This window comes from Psammomys obesus, unplaced genomic scaffold (assembly GCF_907164565.1).
Source record: "Psammomys obesus unplaced genomic scaffold, mPsaObe1.curated_primary_1811, whole genome shotgun sequence".
Taxonomy (NCBI): domain Eukaryota; kingdom Metazoa; phylum Chordata; class Mammalia; order Rodentia; family Muridae; genus Psammomys; species Psammomys obesus.
The window spans coordinates 9,005,903-9,013,064 of record NW_026596120.1 but is presented as its reverse complement, the minus strand read 5'-3'; the positions used below and the strand labels follow the sequence as shown (position 1 = coordinate 9,013,064).

The 7,162-nt window shown below is 48.4% G+C and overlaps 1 protein-coding gene across 5 annotated transcripts in view; it reads left to right on the top strand.

The window, feature by feature from the left end:
• The first annotated feature begins 671 nt into the window (after positions 1-671).
• The window catches only part of Pik3cb (phosphatidylinositol-4,5-bisphosphate 3-kinase catalytic subunit beta), a 106,036-nt gene continuing 99,545 nt past the window's right edge, over positions 672-7,162 (top strand). For 3 of the 5 annotated variants that reach the window (XM_055629786.1, XM_055629787.1, XM_055629788.1), the window contains exon 1: positions 1,253-1,441. The gene's annotated coding sequence lies outside the window, so the exon portion shown is untranslated. Of the gene's footprint in view, positions 720-1,252; positions 1,442-1,896; positions 1,915-7,162 lie in introns of those variants that run through there. The other 2 variants (XM_055629789.1, XM_055629790.1) reach the window with 2 other exon arrangements.

The window sequence follows — 7,162 nt, the reverse complement described above, 5'->3', positions numbered from 1 at the left end:
GAGGCTGACCTTGTAGTAGAGGGGAAGGAAGTTTGGTAGGGTTGAGGATCAAGTTGTGGAGGTCCTCTACTGACATTTCTGGCTGTGAGCTCGCTGAATCTTGAGGGGAATTTTGTTCAATGGACATCTGAAAAGACCTGGGGTTCACAGTTGGGTTAAGCATTTGATGGCTCCACTGGCAAGGGGTTAAAAGCCTTAAAAGCCAGCTATACATAAAATTTCCGATTGAAGCTCCAAATTCCTGCAAGCGTGGTAAAACCTGTTTTTGTTGTTATTGTGTGTGTGGTTTTTCTGTTTTTGTTTTCAGAGACAGAGTCCTCCTATGCAGCCCTGCCTAGTCTGAAACTCAGGATGTGACCCAGCTGGCCTGGAAATGCACCTGCCTTAAGGGTCATGAATGCTGGGCTTTACAGGCATCAGCCACCACGCTTGATTCTTCTTTTAAAAACAAACAAGCAAACAAACAACAAAACAAAACACTGAGCTAATACTCAGAATCAAACTATTGTTTTGCCACCTCGCTTCCTTTTCGTTTTGCTTGTGATTCTATCCCAGACTGCTCAAGTATAAGCCTGAGCTGTTAAGAGTAGCATTAGGTTACAGTAGGCTTACGATATGCAAACAAAAAGACTGTGGGGATCCCCACGCTGGACCTCACGCAGGCTACGAGACTTCCCTACCGCTGAGCTCTATCCCCAGTTCCCAAGGTTCGGCTGACAGTAAGTGAAATTCAAACGTCTCACTAAAGGAAGGGCTATGAAATTTCCCGACAGCAGGGAGATGAGGCAAGCAAAAAGCTCTGGGCGAAGTGTAAGGTTCCGCAGCCAAACGCCAGCTGCGGTCTGGTACAGACGAGCACAGAAATGTTTCAAAGGCTGGACTCTTCACATCGCAGGGAATGGAAAGCCAGCTGGGCGGGGGAACAAAGAGTGTCTGCGGAGGTGCGGGTTTTCCCGAAGGCGGCGAGCTGGGGGCTGCAGACACCGCAGTGCTCCGCGAGCCAACCCAAGCGCGCCGGTAGCGCAGCAGGACCGCGGCGCAGACAGCCGCACTGGGAGAGGCTGGCGCTACCTCCCCCGGGGGGCGGGGCCACGGCCGAGCCCTGCGCGGCAAGTGGGCGGGGCTGCCCGGAGGCGGGCGTCCGGGGATTGGCCCTGGAGGGTGGGCGGGGCCGGGCGGCGGGGAGGAGAGCCCGGGAGGCCCGCGCGCGCACTCGCGCAGGCGCGGGCACGGCGGTGGCGCGCGCGTGCTCCGTCGGGCGGTGCAGCGGCTGCGACTGAGCCGGCCATGGTCGTGGGCGGTGGGCGGGTGTCGCGCTGAAGCCCCGAAGGCAGCAGGAGGCTGAGTGCCGGGCATGCGGGTGCGGGAGCCGGGCGGGTGCCGCCGCGGGAGCTGCTGACGGCGCTGCGGGATCGGGAGCCGGTGGCGGCGCGCGGGGCAGGTGAGCGCGGGAGGCGGCGCGGGCTGCGGCGCTGGCGGCTCGGGCGGGCGCTTCCTGCCGGGCTCGGCCGCGGGCGCGCGGGCTCCGAGGTACGCGGCGGCCAGGCCTCGGGCGGCGGACACCGAGCAGCGGAGGGCGCCCGGTGGTCACCGAGGGAGCGGGTGCGGAGCGGCCCGGCCGTCGTCGTTGCGGACGCCAGGCTGCTGCGGACCCTCAGGTGCCTTGGCGCAGCGTTCGCGGCGCGATTCCGGGCTCTCCGGCTTCGGACCCGTCAGAATCCCGGTGCCGTCGCTGACGAGTCCCGCGGCCTTGACTGAAACACTCCGGGGAGATGTGAAGCGGGAACTGTGAATACTCAGCCTCCCCGGGTTGCGGGAGGCCGAGCTAACCCCGCCGTAAGTGCTCTGTGGACCGGAGCTCCTGGGAGCAGCCCGCTGCAGCATCCTTGCTGGCTCTCGCTAGTTCCAATGCAGGTTGGCATTGGGGGCAAATTTATTTCTGAACTGCTCTAGGGTTGCAGTAAGCTCAACTCGAGTTGCTTAACGAAGGAGCCTGTTATCTTACAGCGTCCAGAGTAGGATTCTGTAGTCTCTTCCTAGAATTCTGTAGTTCCTCTCGTGCAAAGGCTTACTTGGAAACCTGTCTTAGGCACGGAGTGAACTAGTGCAATGAGACCCATCAAAATTACAATTTACACAAGGTGGGAGATGGTGGGACATGTAACCTGACTTGCTTTGCTAGTTAACGCATCTGAAGTGACGCTTAAATTGTCACTTGTTACAGAGTATAAACACAGGAAGAATATGGAAACACTCCTTTTTTTTCTGCATTGCTACATCCGAAGGGAGTGACAAGTGCTTTTGTAAACATGGTTGTGGGCAGTGTTACTTACTGTCTGGTGAAGTCATCATAATTAAATCAGATGACTATTTATTCTGTAGTGCTGAATGGATGATTGGAAAGATGATTCCTAATAAAATCTCCAAGGAGTCTGAGTTTCCAGGAGTTATCACTTGCGGCCTTTTGTACTACTTTGTAAGGTTTTTGTTTTTATTTTGTTTTGGATTTTCTGAGACTGAGTTTTGCGGTATTATTATTTAATGAACTCACTCTGTAGACTAGGCTGGCCTTGATTCATTCATGCCTCTTTCTCCCTAGTCCTTAGATTACAGAATTCCGGGACTGTAAAGTGAAAACAAGAGCGTTTCCAGAATAGATTTTTTTTTTTTTTAAAGGTTTGGGTGGCATCCACTTGTCATCCTAGTGCCAGGGAGAGGCACACAGGCGGATCGTGGGGGTTGAATCACGGCACCACACACCCAATGAGAGACCCTTTCTTAAAAAATAAGATGTATGAAAGGACACTTGAGGCTGGCTTCTGCAAACGCACATACACACACGATTTTTTAAAAAGAAAGCAGAACTGTATAGGAAAAATCTATAATGTGGCAGAAATCAGGGTGCTTTGGGTTAGGATATTGCCCAAGTTTCAGAAGGCAAAAATCTGAAACTAAAATTGAAATTGTATTCAGTAAAGCTAAAAGGCTTTAAGAAACATCTTTAGTTTACCCTTGTGATTCACACACTGACTAGGACATTCCACCTTCAGGGTGTTTTTACAAAGTGGAAAAATCAGGTTGGTTTTCTTGTGCTAGAGATTACTGGCCTGACAACAAGTTGGATGTTGATTTATTTTACTTTTCTGAACCTAGGGCTTTGCCAGGCAAGTGCTTTACATCAGAGCTTATATGTCCCCAGTCCCTTTGTATATTAAAAACAGAACAAAACAGAGCGTTGCTCTGGAGCCCAGGCTCACCTATAGCTAATTGCGTAGCTCTGGCTTCTTGTATCTCTGGGCAATTCAGTGTCTACCTCCCAACTCTACCCTTCCTAGTGCTGGGAGTCCACCACACACCTGTAAACCACACCTGGTTTCATGCTGAGTTGGGGCTTAAACTCCGGGCTTCCTGCATGCTAGGTAAGCACGTTAGCACCAGCTGGGCTATGTCCCCAGCCCCTGCCTTGACGTTTTTTTTTTTGGTGTATGCATGCTGAGGATTGAACCCAGGTCTTCATAGGTGGTAAACATGCACTTAGACCATATATCCCCAAGCCTGCTTTCCTGCTCATTAAAAAAACAAAAATTTTTTTTGAAGGTGGAACCTTAGAGTCTTCTGATCAACTTGTTTTGTGAATGTCAGCAAATTATATAGAGAACAGAAGTGACTCCAGTAGCTAAATGATCTTTCTTGTCTGCTTTATAAGTGTTGCTTGTGCTACCCACTGTGAAAGGCCAAGGGTCAGAAGTGGCATCTTGGTTTGGTTCTAGACCTTGACCTAAGTCAGAGTCAAAAGAGCTGCGGTTGTACGGGTTTTGCCTGGTCTTTCTGAACCTCAGATTTTTAATTTATAGAATTTAGATAAATATGTGGCAGATAGGAAGAGGTGGTCTTGGTGAAGACACTGTACAACCTGAGAATGAATAAAGCCAAAGAACTTTCTAGGCCTTAGAGTTTTAAGGCTTTCTTTCCTCTTTCCTTTACCCTTACTCCTTGAGTTGAAAACATCCAAAATCCCTGAGGGCCTCCTGGCCCTCTTCATTTCTTTACCTGTGCTCATCCTGAATGATGTCATTCTCTTCCCTCTTTAAATATTATCACATGTTGTTGACTCAGATTTTTATCGCCAGTCCTGAGCATCATACTTGGGCTATAGCTAGACCTATGCATTTTTTTTTCCTCCTCCTCATTCTTCTTCTTTCCTTGGTTGGGAGTCTGGATAGGATGGAGCTGTTGTGGTTCTAGAGATGGATTTATTTTTAAAGTTTATGTTATGGCTATGAGCGTTTTGCTTGAGGTATGTGTGTGTCCAGTTGCCAGTGGAGGCCAGTGGAAGGCTTGGACCCTCTAGATCTGGAATTGCAGATGTTAAAATTTAAAAGTAAAAATGAAAGGGTTAAAGAACTGGTTCTGTGTAGAGTAGAGGGAACAGTGAGCAAAGAGATGATTTATGAATGCATGCCTATCATCCTGGCACTTGGAAGGCTGAGTCAGGAGGATCTCTAAGAACAGCCTGGGTTAGATGAGAGTTCTAGGCCAGTGTGACCGTCGACGGAGAGAGACATTCAACAACAATAACAACAAACAGGATTTGAGGTCAGGTGCAGTGCTGCATGCCTGTAATCCCAGCACTCAGGGAGGCAGAGGCAGACAGAACTCTGTGAATTCAAGGCCAGCCTGGTCTACAAAGGGAGTCCAGGACAGGCATGGCTACATGGAGAAACCCTGTCTCAAAAACCGAACCAGACAAACCAGGATCTGGACCCAGGTTCTCTGCAAGACCAGCTGGTGCTCTTGATCATTACACCATCCCCTCAGCCCCATTTGTAGGCATTTTAAAGGTAGTATGGTCAGGACTGGTCATTAGCTCTGGCTAGATCACTTGCATAGCATGCTTTGAGGGGTTGAAAGCCATTGTGTGTGTGTGTGTGTGTGTGTGTGTGTGTGTGTGTGTGCATGTGTGAAATATTCAAACAGAGAACTATTAGCTTCTAGTCCCCGGTCTATTTACTACTTATTTTTGGCTTAACTTTTGAGACAGGCTCTCCTAGAGCCCAAGTTGGCCTTGAACTCCTTATCCCTCTGCCTTCCTGTTCCAGGGGCTGGAATTATAGGTGTGTACTTTTGTGTCCTCAAAAGTCTTTCTCCACCCCACTCTCTACCCTTGAGTGACAGCTCCAGTGGTCATCTATTTTGTTTTGGGTTTTGGACAGTGTCTGTCTCATTCTGGAACTCACCGTGTTGCCCAGGCTGGTCTTAGACTCTTGGTGATTCTCTTGCCTTGGTCCAAGGCTTGGGATTACAGGTATGCATCTGCAAGTCACCTCTTTACCCCACTGCTCCTACCTACATACCCAGTTCTTTAAGTCTTTCAAAGTTACTTCTGAAATACATCCCAACTGAGTTGTCTTCACATTCCTGCTTGCCACCATCTCTGTCCTTCCTGGGTTGTGATTTATTGTGGCGTCCCCCTACCCCCACTCTCGTTGAGCCCCTCTTCAGTCCTTCCCTCTCTTGCCTTCTGTCATGCCTTTTTGCACCAAAGTCTAGCTTTGTAGTCCAGGCTTACCCGGAACTTTCGATCTCTCTGCCTACACCCTCTGTGGGCTGGGATTACAGGTGTGTACCACCATAGCAATCAGAGCAGTTTATACCATTCTGCTGTATCAGTGACTTCTCATTAAGAAAAGAAAATTCAACCTTATATTTCTAATTATTTTGCATATTCTGTCTGTCTCACTGTCTGTGTCTCTTTCTTTTGAGACAGGGTCCTCCTGTGGCCTGATTTTTTTGTGTAGACAGGCTGTCTTCAAACTCACAGAGATCCACCTCGCTCTGTGCCAGTGGTATGCTGGGGTCAAAGGCGTGTGAGACCATTCCGTTACCTGTATGTCTATGTGTGTGTGAAAGAATGAGTATGTGTTTACACAGGTACACGTGGCAGCAGTATGTGTAGCCTTCTCAGTCATTTGCCTCCTTTACCACATACTGCCTTACTTGGAGAAAAATCCCTGTCCTTGGATTTCTACTGACTACTTACTTGACAGTGTTGCCATATTGTATGAAGAGATAAGTCATTCAGGATCTCTCCTCGAGTCTGGCTGAAACATCAATCCTGAAAGTTGTTCAGAAGATCTGTTCCTGTAGAAAGGTCACGGAAAAATCAGAAGTGGCCTATGCCTGTAATCCCAGCACCCAAGAGGCTGAGAGCAGAACGGCTACTTCTGTAGTAGCCAGTAGTCTAGCCTGGATGTGACTCTTGTCTCAGAAAAAGAAAAGAAAAAGCAAAATCGTAAGTATGTAAGTCCATTGTCAAAGTAGAAGTACAGGGGAACATGTTGGAATTTAAAGTCTTTTGGTTTTTCAAGACAGGGTTTCTTGGGGCTGGAGAGATGGCTCAGTGGTTAAGAGTATCATCTGTTCCTCCAAATGGACCAGGGTTCAATTCCCAGCACCCACATGGCAGCTCAAAAACTGTAACACCAATTCCAAGGGATCTCACACCTTCACACTAATGCATATAAAATTAAATAAGTAATTAAAAAAAAAAAGACAGGGTTTCTTTTTGTAGCCTTGGCTGCCCTGGAACTCACTCTGTAGACCAGGCTGGCCTTGAACTCACAGGGATCCGCCTGCCTCTTCCTCCCAAGTACTGGGGTTAAAGGTATACTGGAATTTAAAGTCTTAGAAGAATATTAAATGAACAGGAAATGCAAGCTGTATGAGATATTACCAGTTTGCTGGCACCTGTGGGACAACTTTTCTTACCCACTTCTACCCCACACACATTTTATACCCTAGATTTTGACTCTTTTGAGCCATATCCTTGCCCTCCTCTCTATGATGAAATGGAATTCCCATGTCTTTATTAATAGCCAGCCAGATAGTGTGAGGATTATGTTCTGAAGCCTCAGCCTTTCTCCTCTTTTTGAGACAGGTTCTCTGTATTAGCTTTGGCTGTCCTACAGCTCCTTAAGTAGATCAGCCTGGCCTTGGACCCACAGAGATTCTCCTGCCTCTGCCTCCTGTGCTGGGATTAAAGATGAATACTAGCCTACTACTATGGTACTGTTCTTGAGAGACAGGTGGGTCAATCTCTCAGTTCAAGGCTAGTCTAGATAGATAGATAGATAGATAGATAGATAGATAGATAGATAGATAG